This window comes from Astatotilapia calliptera, chromosome 9 (genome assembly GCF_964374335.1).
Source record: "Astatotilapia calliptera chromosome 9, fAstCal68.1, whole genome shotgun sequence".
In the NCBI taxonomy this organism is placed as follows: Eukaryota; Metazoa; Chordata; class Actinopteri; order Cichliformes; family Cichlidae; genus Astatotilapia; species Astatotilapia calliptera.
This window is the reverse complement of record NC_137430.1, coordinates 2,699,524-2,715,411: the sequence shown is the minus strand read 5'-3', so window position 1 is coordinate 2,715,411 and position 15,888 is coordinate 2,699,524. Positions and strand designations below refer to the sequence as shown.

At 45.5% G+C, this 15,888-nt stretch overlaps 2 protein-coding genes across 4 annotated transcripts in view; one reads left to right on the top strand and one right to left on the bottom strand.

Moving 5' to 3' along the window:
• LOC113028704 (uncharacterized) overlaps positions 1-4,620 on the bottom strand; it is a 49,579-nt gene extending 44,959 nt beyond the window's left edge. The window contains exon 1 of the mRNA XM_080306291.1: positions 4,571-4,620. The gene's annotated coding sequence lies outside the window, so the exon portion shown is untranslated. The remainder of the gene's footprint in view (positions 1-4,570) is intronic.
• The window catches only part of LOC113029840 (uncharacterized), a 272,650-nt gene that overhangs the window by 101,143 nt on the left and 155,619 nt on the right, over positions 1-15,888 (top strand). The gene's annotated exons all lie outside the window — the stretch shown is intronic.

Sequence of the window (15,888 nt, the reverse complement as noted above, 5' to 3'; positions counted from 1 at the left end):
ACATCACATCAAATACAGATCCAATATCTGATTCAACAATGATCATATATAAATTACATGTAAGAAGTCTATTAAAGTCTATAAAACTTGTCCTCTCCTTCACTCTCTTCTAATATGCCCACCTACATGCTTATGTAGGGTTAAACCTGTGGTTGCATTCCATTGTGCATTTAGTTGCAATTTCAGCAATCTGTATTACAAATAACAGAGGGCTTTTGTTTTGTTGTTTGGGGGGGTTTTGGGCTTTTCTTTTGGGGGGGGGGGGGGGGATATCTTATTTGTTGGGAGTAATATATATGTAATCACTTTGTTTTTTCTTTTGAAGTTTAAAATAGATCAGTGCTAAAACCATGACAATATGAAACAAATTTAATGTTTATTAATGGATTCCACAAGACTTAAAATTTTTTACATATCACTAGAACCCCATGTAATAACCTCCACGTTTTACAAAAACCTGCCTATTTATGCAGTATTTCAACAAAAGTTTTATCAACTTTAACCTTTATTTTGAACTTAAACCTGTCTTTAGTTGGATTTGTGATTATTTTCAAGTTTCAGCATTTTTAAATGATCAGCATCCAAAATCGCATCATCATATTCACTTCTGTTTACGCAGGCATTTTAACATCCACAAAATTTGTACATCAAGTTTGTTTTTTAAACTTCTGCATGGTTTTGTTCAGTTTTGTTCCTGGTACTTTTAAAGGTCTTTCTTATTGTCAGTGCTGCAAATGTGGATTTCATTCATCGCACTTGTTTTGACTTCTGAGTGTAGAGTCTATAAAAAAATTTTTTAAAGCTTTTTTCCCCCTCCAGCTTCTCTGTTATTTTCATCAGTAGGCCACGCTCGGACAAATCAACCTAATATGAAGTTAATTAAATAATAAAATGACTATGAATTATTGACATTTTAGTCCCTGTTGTTTTTAAACCTGTATTACTGCGCTATAAATGAATCATATATCATACTGTTTTGTTATAAACTCAGTGATTCCAGCAGGTTCTCTGGGTTATTTCCATTAATGTAGACTCAATTTAGACAGACAGCTATTACAATTCTTTAGGTATTCCACTTTCTGTACTCCAGATTTGTCAATTTCTGTGTTTATCAAAATCTTTAACCAAACTAAAGATATCTGTGAAATGGACGGTATATTCAGTCATGTAAATATATCTGCATTTACTCCAGGTGACATTACTCCAGTTGTTTTGATGGTGGCTCCTAATATTTAACCTACTTTTTCACATAAGAGCTGAGTAACTTAAATTTAGTTTCTTTTTTGATTCAGGTTTACTTGAGTGCACATGTATTTTTAGTTTAGTCAGTGAAGAAACTTTATGTAATTCAAAGTTCAAATAATCTTTATTTTATTCCAATTCATCTGTTAATCCCCCCCCCCCCCCTCTTTAAATCAGTTTGCTTCTTATTGCTCCTCTGTTACTTCTACAAACAGTATCTGCTGCTTAGGGCCACCACTTCCTCCACGTGCCGCTGCGGAGATTCAGAAAATGAATCTGAACCTGAAAAACAGATTTTCTATGTGTTTTATTGGAAATCTTTTTTTATTATATTTTCTCCCCTGACCTGTAGATCTGTACTGTATTAGAGTTCATAGCGGGAACAAAGATCCCAGCATGATTTCTCTGTTTGGGAAATCTTCCAGTTTTTCCTTGAACCTGGTTAGTGAACTGAGTCAGTGCTAGACTGTATAAATGCTGTTTCACTGGATGCTACCACATAAAACACATTTAGCAGCTTACCATTCACTAAGGCTACATTCACACTGCAGGTCTTGATGCTCAATTCCAATTTTTTGATCAAATCCGAATTTTTGTCTGCTCGTTCACACTACAAATAAAATGTGACAGCAAACGCGCTCTAGTGTGAACCCTCAAAACGGTCCGCATGTGCAAAAGCAGACGTCACACATAACACACTCTGTTTAGACCCAGACCAAACAGTATTGTTTGACTGATGGACCTTAATATAAAGACTTGTTTCGGACTTTACGTTTCCCAGTTTTTGCTTTAAGTTATAAAGTTATTTTGTTATTTACATATGGCCTAATGATTATCCTTATTGCTGTTTTAGAGGAGCGGTGCTTCAAAGGATAGCTGCAGATTTCTGTCAGAATCTGCAGATTATGCAGTACAAATAAAATGTTCACGTTTCTCCAACACTGTCTTCCCAACTGTTTCACTGGATGGACAGGAAGCGTTCACGATGTCTTCTCCGGCGCTGATAATTGGAGTCTGTCTCGTGTCGGTGACGTAAAAGACGGATTTAATGCGACATGACCATCAAACAGCAGTCGCTTTCTAAAACATCGGATATGTATCGGATTCAGTACCACATACGAAAGTGACCCAGATCGGATTTGAAAATATCGTATTTGTACCGTTCACACTGTCACACCATGATCAGATATGGGTTGCATAGGGTCAAAAAAGTCGTATTTGATGCGCTTTCGCCTGCAGTGTGAACGTAGCCTAATATGGAGAACACCAGATCTGCAGCAGGATTTGGATATGTGTTGTTTTATCTTGATGGCATGTGAACAAGGTATTTTTTGTTTTATTGTTTGTTTGTTTTAAATCAGCTAACTTGTGGAAAAACTAGAAAGAAAAACTTCTAAAGATCCTCAAACACAGTCCGATCAGAAGAAGTGGGTCCTGAGCATTAAAGTCAGCATTAGCTCTCTGCTCTGTCTTACATCATTTTCATGAAAAGATATTTTAATGATGTTTGGTGTTTTCAGCCAAGGAAACCATGTCCATGAAAATTTATAGCACCAAAATAGAAAAACTAGTAGCTGCATGCAGCATAGTTTCAGTTTTCATAACACCTGATCTCAGTGATGCACCAATGGCAGCAACACTTATTTAACAGAGCTGTATAAAGGCTAAGAGACATCAGTGGTTTGATTTAGATCATACAATTGATTTATTTTATGTCATGACATAAAATAAATGTATTTTATGTCAAGTAAATTAAAATATCTCACTTCCTGTTCTGTTTTATCAACTCCATCAGTTTCTGTGATGCCTCAGTGATTAGCCATCAACAGAAGAATGTTTAACTTCCTCATGATTAAGTGCGTCACACTATGTGAGTGCCTGTGTTCGAACATTAAACATGTTATTACATGTAACTTTACTGTGTGCTGTTTCTTCTGTTTTTGAATCAAGTCTTCTGTTTTTCATGAATAAATGAGTCCTTGTTAAAGATGTTAACGGAAAGCATCAGCAGTCAGGAACAGATGGCTTCGAGGCATCTGCTGACCAGGAGCACCACAAGGTCTTAGACAGACTCAGACCTGATCTTCTGGACACAACCGTCTGATTCTTGTTAAAAAAGTTCAGATCTTTCTATCTGAACATTTCCCACAGAAGTAAGAATTAAGATTCATACAAGAAATGGAATTCACAAAGGACCAAACAACTAATAAATTTTGTCCCTTGAAGAGTTCATTTGTGTTTAATTTGAAACAGATCAAACACTAGTATCAGGGTTGCCTTCTGCACTTTATATCTTACACATCTTCAGTTATGGAGTGAGAGGTTTAAATGCGTTTGAGGCTGTAAGACTTTGCTCTTACATTAAAGTCACGATTTACTGAGAATTCATCACAACAAGCAGAACAGTAACATGCATCAGTTCAACTATTTAACTCATCTAAATGTACCATTAAGTGACTAGATAAATGTATTTAATACAAGAGTAACCTGGGTTCGTTGGCAAAGGTTTGTAGCCAAATTCAGGACAACAAACTTAAATACAATCAAGTGACTCTTCATTCAGACTGAAAATACTTCAAAAAGGACAAAGTTCAAAGTGTTCAACAAAAAATTCCAAAGACTTCAATACAATGGCAACACACAGACACAAGAGACCACACTGTGACCAACTAATAGTGATTAAAATCTTCAAACACTACAAAAAAAGAAGGCAGACTCAGCTCCCTGATTAAAACACAAGTACAAAATGAACACAAAACCCTCAGAGTGTGACAGCAGCAATCAATGTGTTCATCACAATAGAAAGACACAGAAAAGCGGAAGAGTCCAAATATATTTTTAAACTTGTGTATTTTAAACTTGCAAAGTCCATATGCAGATATTATCAGCACACACAGCATCTAAAACATGAATTTTATGTCTGATTGACTTTGCAGTGACCCTGAACTAAATTGAGCGGCTTTGTTTTGTGTTCTTTCAACGTCACTTCAGTAAAACCTGAAGGCCAACTTCTTAACAACAAACTGATTTTATCTCTTTGTCCTCGTTTAAAGGGAAAAACAATGTTACATGACAATACTGTTGGGTCTAAAGTTACATACAGAACCATTTAAACTGTTGATCACAGTAACAAATGTTTAAGTGCAGAGTAACTGACTGATAATCAGCGTGGATTCCAATCAATCAATAATCTATAATCATGTGGATTTGTCTTCAAACACAAGTGATCCAAAGTGTGTCCTGAAATAAAAGCTGAACATCTGGTCCAAACATCACAGAGCAGAAACAAACAGTGAAACTGTTAAAGGAGGAAACAAAGCAAACTTACAGTTTCTTCAAACACACACACCAACAACAAGCTCCACTCCACAGCTGGACACCAAACACAAAAACCCAGGTGAGCTGCTTCCTGGAAGGAGGCGGGACTCCACCTGAAGTAGGACAGGTATCAGGGGCAGGAGTCAGATTTTCACATTAAGAGCATGCTATTCTCTAGTTAATTTAAGATTCGGCTCATTCCTTCTCATTGCCATTTGAAGGTACTAACACTTATTTCATGTGGGAAAGCGCCCCTTAACCGCTTCAAAGTTTATACGTCACAGTTCTTTAATACGTAGGCTCAACTGTCAACAACATTGAGTCCAGATGTGTGGACAGCTTTCGTGCTTCCTCAAACCTTTGTTCAAGTTCAATACAGTGGTCCCTCATTATAATGTGGTTGTACAAAAAGCAGTTGGCAGAACTGACGAACAGAGCCACATCTGCCGAGTAAATATATCAGCATACAGCTGCCAAATAGCCAATGAGCGGGGAGGCAACCCATCCTCTTCGCCAATCAGAAGACACAATTCTACCTCATCATTAGACGCACACTTCGACACAGAGAGTTCAGTCAGAGCTGCAGGTGGGGAGAGTCAGCAGAGGTGTGCGTCCATGAGACTGTAAGTTTCTCTGTTTTATCCTGTTTGTTCTTTGCTGCGGCCATTATCCTCCTTTGTTTTAATCCTAAACACTTTGTTTACCGAATGTTACTGTCATTTACTGAGAAGCAGCCTCTGCCATGCGGTCATTATGGGACCGTCACTAATTTCTCATGTTGGCACTTGTGTAAAGTGCCTAGTTAGGATTTATGTAAATAGTAAAATTAGCATTTTTTGATACTCCCTTATTTTGGGGGAATGTCCAGCAGTCTCAGCTCCTATCAGATGTACATCACCTTATCAGTACAGACAACTTCCTGTGACTGAACAGGTCAGGAAAATTAACATGAATGTTGAGTATGGCCCTGGAGCATGGGTAAAGAGGCAGATCATTCCTGAATATGCAGAGCCATAGACCTTTCAGCGCCAACAACCAGAAAGCTTCCAGGAGATGACTGAGGACCCGCCTGGAGGAAATATGGTCAGCACAGACCTCTACCGAGTACGGCGACAGCAATGGCCTGCATTTGTATAGCGCTTTTCTAGTCCATAGGACCCCAAAGCACTTCACACTACATTCAGTCATTCACCCATTCACACACTGGCGATGGCAAGCTACATTGTAGCCACAGCTGCCCTGGGGCGCACTGACAGAGGCGAGGCTGCCGGACACAGGCGCCACCGGGCCCTCTGACCACCACCAGTTGGCAAACATGGGGTTAGTATCTTGCCCAAGGATATTTGGCATGCAGCCTGGGATCGAACCACCGACCTTCTGATTAGTGGCTGACCTGCTCTGCCACCTAAGCTACAGCTAGAGCTGTACGGTCAACCTCACAAACTTGCACTGCAGTGGATGACTGATGTGTTGTCGGAGTCTCCTGTTCGGAGTGGTGACAGCCGAGGATTCTGTCTTTTCACCCTTAAAGTGAGGGCTCTCATGGGAAAGTTGGAGCAGCTTGGGAAAGAGGGGAGAGCAGAACTAAAGTGTGGGTCACGTGTCACCAGACTGCTGTCCAAACTGCACACAGTCTTCAAGCACAGTTTAAGCAGCTCATCAGTCCTCTTCAGACACCCATCCTGACCTTAGCAGATTTGGCAGAGTGGCTTGAATATGAAGTCCACATCCAAGATGATGATGTGTATTTCCATAATCCTCAGCAACCTTGAGAGCCACGTGTGGATTGTGGGAAGGGTGCCAGACCCAAGCAGAGATCAGCAACAGTGACTATGACCGTCTTATTGGGCTACGACCCTACTGTTAAGGATCAGAGCCTTCGAAACAGGCATCACGTCCAGTTTCCAAATTGGGGAAGCCAAACAAATGCCCCTTCTATAATAACCTCGGCCATCCTAGACGATGGGTCAGAGCGCACAATCCTTCTTCACAGTGCTGCCCAAGAGCTGGGCCTTCAGGGAATGAGGGAGGAGTTGGCACTTCGAACAATCCAACAAGACATTAGAACGGTGGAAGGACATTCTGTTTCCTTCTCTATAGCCTCCGCCACTGACCTGTGGAAAGGGTTCCGGATCCAAGGAGCATTCACTGCCACTGAGCTTGGGCTTGCCAAACACTCACATCCAGTTGACGCACTGCAAAGGTCCTACTGCCACCTGCAAAGTCTTCCACTTCATTTGTTTCACCAAGCTCAACCGTTATTGCTGATTGGCTCTCACATCTCCTGACTCCAGTAGAGCCTGTACATCTGGACCACGGGGAGGACAAGCTACACTCAAGACACGTCTGGGTTGGACTCTACAGGGTCTAGCCAAGGTTCTTCTACATCAAGCCTCCACTCCTCAGTGTCTACTCACAAGCACCCTGACTCCCTGTGCTGAACTTCTCAGTAATGTGGCCAAGCTCTGGCAATTGCATGTTATCTCATTCCAGAATGAGAAGGTGGCCACACGTTCAAAACAGAATACCATGGCTGTCAAGATACTAGAGGAAAAGACCATCAGAGTGGAGGTGGATGGTATCGACCGATACGCCACCCCTTTGCTATAGAAAGAGGAAGTGACGGGAAGTAACAGGAAAACCATAATATTATCTCTAGATGCAGAAAAAGCATTTGACAGAGTTAACTGGAAATTTTTATTCGCAACTTTACACAAATTTGGTTTCGGAAACTCTTTTATAAACTGGATAAGAATATTATACAATTCCCCAACAGCTCGTATCAGAACAAATGACCAGACATCATCCAGCTTCTGTCTCCTGAGGGGCACCAGGCAGGGATGCCCACTCTCCCCTTCACTTTTTGCAATTTTTATCGAACCTCTAGCAGCAGCATTTAGACAGGCTACAACAATTAAGGGCATAAAATGTAAGAACATAGATCAGTCTCTATGCGGATGATGTATTGCTTTTTCTGCAAAACACACAAACCAACCTCTCTGAGGTAATTACTCTAATAAACTGGTTTTCAAGAGTTTCAGATTATTCAATAAACTGGCCAAAATCTACAGTTCTCCATATTAACTGCTCCTTCCATAATTCTTCCTCTGCCCCACTGCAATCCGGAAATATTAAAAATTTAGGTATTAATGTTTCTCCTAAGCTTTCACACTTAACTAAATTAAATCACATCCCACTTCTAAAGAAAGTAGAAGGCGATCTGACTAGATGGAAATCTCTACCCATATCACTCATGGGAAGGGTCGCCACTATAAAAATGATGATCTTGCCAAAAATAAATTACTTATTTTTGATGATCCCTAACAAACCATCACAAGATTGGTTCAGATCTCTGGATTCATATATTTCCAAATTCCTTTGGAAAGATAAACCCCCGCGTATCAGCTTAAAAACGCTACAAAGAACCAAGGATAGAGGAGGATTAGATCTGCCTAATTTTCACCTATACTTCTTAGCCAACAGGCTTCAGTTCATCTCAGAATGGTCAAAACATACCTTCCTAGATGAGCCCTGGCTAGATGTTGAACAGGCACTATGCAAGGATCTAGAGATTTCAGACCTACCATTTATTAGCTCAAACATCAAAAGACATGAATGCTTTAAAAGTATCAACATCAGCTTCTCTCTGACAGCATGGTGGGAGTTTCTAAAAATAACGGAGTCTTCACTAATCCCATGCAAACGTACACCTATCTGGAATAACCCTGACATATTACAAAACAATAATATGATTAATTTCCCAGAATGGAGTTGTAAAGGAATTAAATACTTAGAACATATATTAGAGGGAACAGAATTTATCCCATTTGACAGACTAGTTGCACAATATGGGATCAACAAGAAAAATTTTTTAGAATATCAACAAATTAAATCCATAATAAAAACGAAATTTAACCTCAGTCAAGTTGAATTACAGACACCACCAAGTGCGGCACATTTCCTTACTCTTAAATCCCCCAAATTATTATCTAAAATATACAGAACACTTTCTAAATTAGATGACTCAATATCCCTTCCTATTGCAAAGTGGGAAGCAGATTTATCAGTCAGCTTAGACCAAAACGTCTGGTCTCAGATTTGTTTAAAAACCTTTAAATTGATTAAAAATCCCAGTCTGCAATTAATACAATACAAAATACTACATAGAGTGCACTATACAGGTCATCGAATGTTCAAGATGGGCTTTAGGGTGACCGTGGCTCAGGGGGTTGGGAATCGCATCTGTAACCGGAAGGTCGCCGGTTCGATCCCTGGGCTCTCTGTCCTGGTCGTTGTGTCCTTGGGCAAGACACTTTACCCTACTTGCCTACTGGTGTTGGCCAGAGGGGCTAATGGCGCGATATGGCAGCCTCGCTTCTGTCAGTCTGGCCCAGGGCAGCTGTGGCTACAACTGTAGCTTGCCTTCACCAGTGTGTGAGAGTGAATGAATAGTGGTATTGTAAAGCGCTTTGGGTGCCTTGAAAAGCGCTATATACAGTAAATCCAATCCATTATTATTATTATTTACATCTTCCAACAACTGCTCACACTGTCAAGGCAATACACCAGACAATTACATCCACGCTCTTTGGTTCTGTCCACCAGTTGAGTTTTGGCGCGGGATATGTGAAGTGATAGGTTTGTAGCTGTGACGGAGTGACCCGTCTCAAGGCAGAGTCCGCTGAGTATGGCACCGCCACCATTAGATCACCACCATTAGTTCGATTTGGCACCCGGGGCGGCGTATCTTTCTGACGACCGAGTAGAGGAATAAAAGGGGTGAGGAGCAAGTTGTCAGCCGCATCGGGGGTGGCTAGATTTTGGTTCCCACTTACTTGTTAAGGGCGTCGGTCGGGGGGACGTGCGGGGGATCGCCAATCGTGCAGGGTGACGCAAGCCGATGGTATGGGGGTGTGGGGTTTAAATAATGAGTTCACGTGTGTCTGGACCGTCATGAGAATGGCCTCATTACGTGGGCCGTTAATGGGTATATGAAGTCGGGTAGACTGCCGGGAAATAGTTGAGAGCCTGTATCAATGTATATGTTTTGTGAGTGTATAATGAAAAAGAAATTCTGGGGGAGGGAGACGGGGATTAAAGTTAGAATAAAGAATTGGTGGTGACGCCAAGGGGGAGGGGTTACGGGATATAAGAGACGGCGAGCCGGATATGAAGGGGGGTGTGTGTTGTAACATACAGGCTGTGTAGCGTGGCTCTCAGTTTTATGTCTTTGCAACCATCTTTTTATGCACTGGGGAGGCCGCTTCAAATAAAGTATCCACACTAATACCTTACCGACTACGCCTGTGTTTGTCCGGAAGAGGTCTGGAAGGGGACCCCGTGACATATGGTGTCAGAAGTGGGATGGCTAGTCGGAAGAGGAAAACGCGCCTCCCAGCGAAGCGCACAGGGCTGCGGTCCCAGCAGCATGAGCTTCCGGGGGAGAAGACAGCAGAGGAGCTGGCGTGGGACACAGTGCCGGCGTCATCTTCTTCAGCAGAGGAGGAGGAGATTTCCGGCAGGATTGGTCCGGAGTTGCCTACAACCTCGACCGCAGCACGTGATGGAGAACTGATTGCGATGATGAGGGACTTCCTGGCGGGACAGCAAAGGAGAGAGACGGTGTTATTGGCAGAACTCAGGGGGCTGAGGACCGTTCCCTCTCCTAATGCGCTGTTGCCGGCGGATGCAGCTAGTCAGCAGAGCTCAGGGCAAGTGTTAGCGGGAGCTAGCACTACGGCCGCTACGGCTACACCGAGCACGGTAACAGCGAGTAGCCCCAGGATGGTGCTGCCTACCCCGGCCCGGCAGCGAGAATCCCGGCCGTCGTTACTGGAGGAACCGGCTCGCCAGTCCCTGGCAACGACAAGCAGCCTCGACCAGACGGGCGGAGAGTGGAGGCGATCGGAGGGGCCAAAGATTCCACCGTACCAGATGGGGGAAGATATTGAGAACTATTTGTTGCGCTTTGAGCGAGTGGCCAGAACCTGGAGATGGCCGGAGAATGAATGGGCCTGTCGGCTAGTTCCGTTGCTAGCGGGGAAGGCGTTGGAGGCCTATACCGCAATGGATGAAGAAAGAGCCCACTGTTATGAGGATTTAAAAGCTGCCTTGTTAGTTAAATTTGACATTTCCCCGGAGACGTATCGGCAGCGGTTTCGCTCTAATATTATTCCACCTGGGGAGAGCCCCACCGAGACGTACTACCGGCTGAAAGGACTGTACCGGCGCTGGCTTCGACCAGAGCAGCATACGAAGGACGAGATGGGAGAAGCGATTATTTTGGAGCAGCTAATTCGAGTTCTTCCAGGGGAGGTGAGGACCTGGGTGAGGGAGCATGAGCCCGCGGACGGACTGGCCGCAGCCAAGTTGGTGACGCAGTATTTCAATGCGCGGAGAGGAGCGGCCCCGGTCCGCTCAGCTGGGACGCCACAGCGATCGTCCCCGCAATCCGCGGGTCTGCCGAAGCGGGAGAGTAACCCCGAGCCATCCGGGGCCCCCAAGGTATCCACTCTACGAGGAGCGGGTAAGGACTTTCTTTGTTATTACTGCCAGCAGCCCGGCCATAAAGCCTCGGTGTGCCCCATCCGGAAGGCCAAAGTCACTGGGGCCTGCTATGCACCTCGGCTGGAGGCGGAACCAACAAAGGTCCAGCCAGCTGAGGGGCAACGCTATAAAACTGTAAGGGTAAATGGGCAGCAGGTTACTGCTTTGCTGGACACTGGTAGTTTTATGTCATTAATTAAGCAAAGCTTGGTACCAGTGAACTGTGTGGACTATAGTCGACAAGAAGAAGTGTTATGTGTGCATGGTGACAAACATCCCTACCCAAAGGTGGAAATAACAGTGACTATTAATGACCAGCCATATTTATTGTCTGTTGGGGTGGTACAGAATTTGCCGGTAGAGGTTATTCTGGGGATGGATGTGCCTGTGCTTATGGATTTGTTGCAAGAAAAAGAAGAGCGGGACACAGAGACAAAAGGGAGGGAATCGGGGAATGTTCAAATGAAGGTGTTAGGCCCAGTGGTCACTAGGGCCCAGGCGAAGGCGGGATGCCAACCCCTGCCAGACTTGGACAGTAGTCTGTGCGAGGGTGGCACGAAAGGGCCGAGAAAATCTCGTCACCAACGCCGCTTTGAGAAGCAGCTATGGTCCCAGGCAATAAGAACATGAAATGGGATGTACCTGAAAATATTTCTGTGTTGCAAAGGGAGGATGAGACGTTGGAAGTGTTGTTTGCTAATGTGCCTGAAGGGGGAACAGGGAAATGGGGAGGAAAAGAGAAGTTTGTGGTTGAGAAAAATGTGTTGTATGCAGTTGATGGGGACCACCAGCGGCTTGTGATCCCTGCTAGTTGTAGACCTCTCATTCTGCATTTAGCTCATACCCTCCCCTGGGCAGGCCATTTGGGTCGCCAAAAAACCTATTTACGGGTTAGTACGCGTTTCTTTTGGCCGTCAATGTATACGGATGTACAGAAGTACTGTCGTGCATGCCCTGTGTGTCAGAAAACTTGCCCAGCGCGCAAATCGGATCGGGCTCTGCTACAACCCTTGCCGGTCATCTCTATCCCCTTCCGTAGGGTAGCTATGGACATTGTGGGTCCGTTAGTAAAAAGTGGTCGGGGTTATCAGTACATATTGGTGGTGTGTGATTACGCGACCCGTTTCCCAGAGGCGTTTCCGTTGCGAGCGATCACAGCCCCTAATGTTCTGCGCGCACTGATACAGTTGTTTTCTCGGGTGGGGATACCTGATGAGATTTTGACCGACCAAGGGACTAACTTTACGTCGAAGTTAATGCAGCTCTTCCACACTCAGTTAGGCGTTTCGGCCATCAAGACGTCACCGTACCATCCACAGACAGATGGGTTGGTGGAGAGGTTTAATCAGACTCTCAAACGGATGTTACAGAAGTTTGTGTCAGACACGGGAAAAGATTGGGACCAGTGGTTACCCTTTCTTTTGTTCGCGTATAGAGAGGTTCCACAGGCGTCCACGGGGTTCTCCCCCTTTGAGTTACTCTATGGGTGGGAGGTACAGGGGCCGCTTGATCTCGTTCGAAAGGGGTGGGAGTCTTCGACCGTGGCTCCAAATGAGAAAGGGGTGGTGCAGTTTGTGCTGGAGATGAGAGAGCGGTTGGAGCGGTACCAGGCCGAGGCCGAAGCCAATCTGCGGGATGCTCAACGAAGCCAGAAGATCTGGTATGACCAACAGGCCCGGCAACGTGAGTTTCAGCCCGGACAAAAGGTGCTGTTACTTCTCCCTTCTTCCAACAGTAAACTGCTGGCGAAATGGCAAGGGCCCTATATCGTGCTTCGCCGAATGGGACCAGTGACGTATGAGATCCATCATCCGGGAAAAAAGAAACCGAAACAAACCTACCATGTGAACCTCCTGAAGGAATGGGTGGAGCAGCCCCGTCCGGCTCCGAGGGAGGCACTGATGGCCAGGGTGGTGCAAGGAGGAGGACAGAGTGAACTTGAGCAGGCTACGAATCCAAGGTCTCCGGTATTGACTCATCTGACCTCACCGCAGGCTGCGGAGCTACTGAAAATTCTGCAGGAGACGCCTTCGCTGTGTTCCGTTAACCCAGGTCGGACTACCTTGGTTGAACACGTGATCCGGCTAAAAGAGGGACAGCCCATCCGGCAACGGCCCTATCGGGTTCCGCAACACTTGGTGGAGAAGCTGCGACAGGAGGTGGAGAAGATGCTGGAGCTTGGAGTGATCGAGCCGTCCTGCTCCGAATGGTGCAGCCCGGTGGTCATTATCTTCAAAAAGGATGGCTCTTTACGCATCTGCATCGACTTTCGAAAGCTAAATGCCATCTCCGAGTTTGATGCGTACCCCATGCCGCGAATTGAGGATTTACTGGAGAAGATTGGGGCTGCCCAGTATATCACCACTTTGGACTTGTGCAAAGGCTACTGGCAGGTGCCACTGGAGGAGACGTCGAGGCCGTACACTGCTTTCAGGACCCCTGCCGGGCTCTTCCAGTTTACCGTGATGCCCTTTGGCCTACATGGGGCACCGGCTACCTTCCAAAGGCTGATGGACAAGTTGTTACAGGGCTGTGACGGTTATAGCGCCGCCTACCTGGATGATGTCGTCATCTTCAGCCACACGTGGGAGGAGCATATGCAGCATTTGTCGGAGGTCTTGGGAAGAATTCATAAGGCCGGGCTGACTCTGAACCCCTCGAAGTGTGAATGGGCGCGGCAGGAGACTCGCTACTTGGGCTACCAGGTGGGACGAGGAGAGGTGCGACCGCAGCTGGATAAGGTGGAAGCTATCCAGAATTGTCCTCGGCCTCGCACCAAGAAGGAGGTGCGGGCTTTCCTGGGACTGGTTGGTTGGTACCGAAGGTTTGTGCCCCAGTTTGCAACAATGGCGGCGCCGCTGACGACATTACTGGGGAAGAACCAACGAAATCCGGTCATATGGACCGCAGCATGTGAACAGGCGTTCCAGGGACTGAAAACTTGCCTGTGTTCGACCCCGTGCTCTGGAGTCCGGACTTTAAGAAGCAGTTTTTGGTCCAGGTGGATGCCTCCAAGAGCGGCCTGGGAGCCGTGTTGGTTCAAGGGGACCCGGGCGAGGAGCACCCGATCCTATATCTGAGCCGCAAGCTGCTGCCGCGGGAGACCAATTACTCGACGGTGGAGAAGGAGGCTCTGGCGATTAAGTGGGCGCTGGAGAAACTCCGGTATTACTTACTGGGAAGAGAGTTTGTGTTGGAGACTGATCATCGGGCGCTTACCTGGATCCAGTCCATGAAGGATCATAATAGCCGACTTACACGCTGGTACCTCTCACTGCAACCTTTCAGGTTCACCATCCGGCACAGACCAGGTACGCTCAATGTGGTGGCGGATTACCTCTCTAGGTTGCCGCACATCGCCAACCTCCGGGGGGAAGGGGATGATGTGACGGAGTGACCCGTCTCAAGGCAGAGTCCGCTGAGTATGGCACCGCCACCATTAGATCACCACCATTAGTTCGATTTGGCACCCGGGGCGGCGTATCTTTCTGACGACCGAGTAGAGGAATAAAAGGGGTGAGGAGCAAGTTGTCAGCCGCATCGGGGGTGGCTAGATTTTGGTTCCCACTTACTTGTTAAGGGCGTCGGTCGGGGGGACGTGCGGGGGATCGCCAATCGTGCAGGGTGACGCAAGCCGATGGTATGGGGGTGTGGGGTTTAAATAATGAGTTCACGTGTGTCTGGACCGTCATGAGAATGGCCTCATTACGTGGGCCGTTAATGGGTATATGAAGTCGGGTAGACTGCCGGGAAATAGTTGAGAGCCTGTATCAATGTATATGTTTTGTGAGTGTATAATGAAAAAGAAATTCTGGGGGAGGGAGACGGGGATTAAAGTTAGAATAAAGAATTGGTGGTGACGCCAAGGGGGAGGGGTTACGGGATATAAGAGACGGCGAGCCGGATATGAAGGGGGGTGTGTGTTGTAACATACAGGCTGTGTAGCGTGGCTCTCAGTTTTATGTCTTTGCAACCATCTTTTTATGCACTGGGGAGGCCGCTTCAAATAAAGTATCCACACTAATACCTTACCGACTACGCCTGTGTTTGTCCGGGAGAGGTCTGGAAGGGGACCCCGTGACAGTAGCATAAACCTATTCGCTGGAATGTTAAGGACAATCTGCTACGCAGCAAAAAGCAAGACACAAGGCACCAAAGTTCTCTGGTTTACTCATGCATGAGGGAGATATCTGGCTGGAGCCAAGTGTCGTCCCACCACTTGACCTCCATCAGACTCTCAGCCAGGTTCCCCACAGCACTCCTTTTATTGTGGTTACATGAATATGCATAGGGTCATTAACATATAACATCTTACATAGGTATACATGTGAACAAAGAATACTGTGTGTGTGTGTGTGTGTGTGTGTGTGTGTGTGTGTGTGTGTGTGTGTGTGTGTGTGTGTGTGTGAGGTCAGGATGTGACCCTGTGAAGACTCCCCAAAGCTGGGTCCATCTAAACAAAAGGCTCTTACACTCAAACAGATATACGTGTATTTGCTATACCATATATCAATAAGAGAAGATAAAACCTCTCCTAGGGGGTGTGATCTATGCCAGAACACACTCTGTAGAGGAGTGAACACACTCCCCTCTTCATGCTACACAGAGTTGTTACAGACCTCCTAGGATGAGACATTCTTTCAATCTACAATTGATTATACACCTCTAAGCATACATGGTTAAATGTTTCCTAATACAAATGACAATAATAAAATCTAAACCCATCATGAAGACTTATCAAAGTGTCTGAAATGTAAAATTCCAACGTCCCCTTTAGTGTCC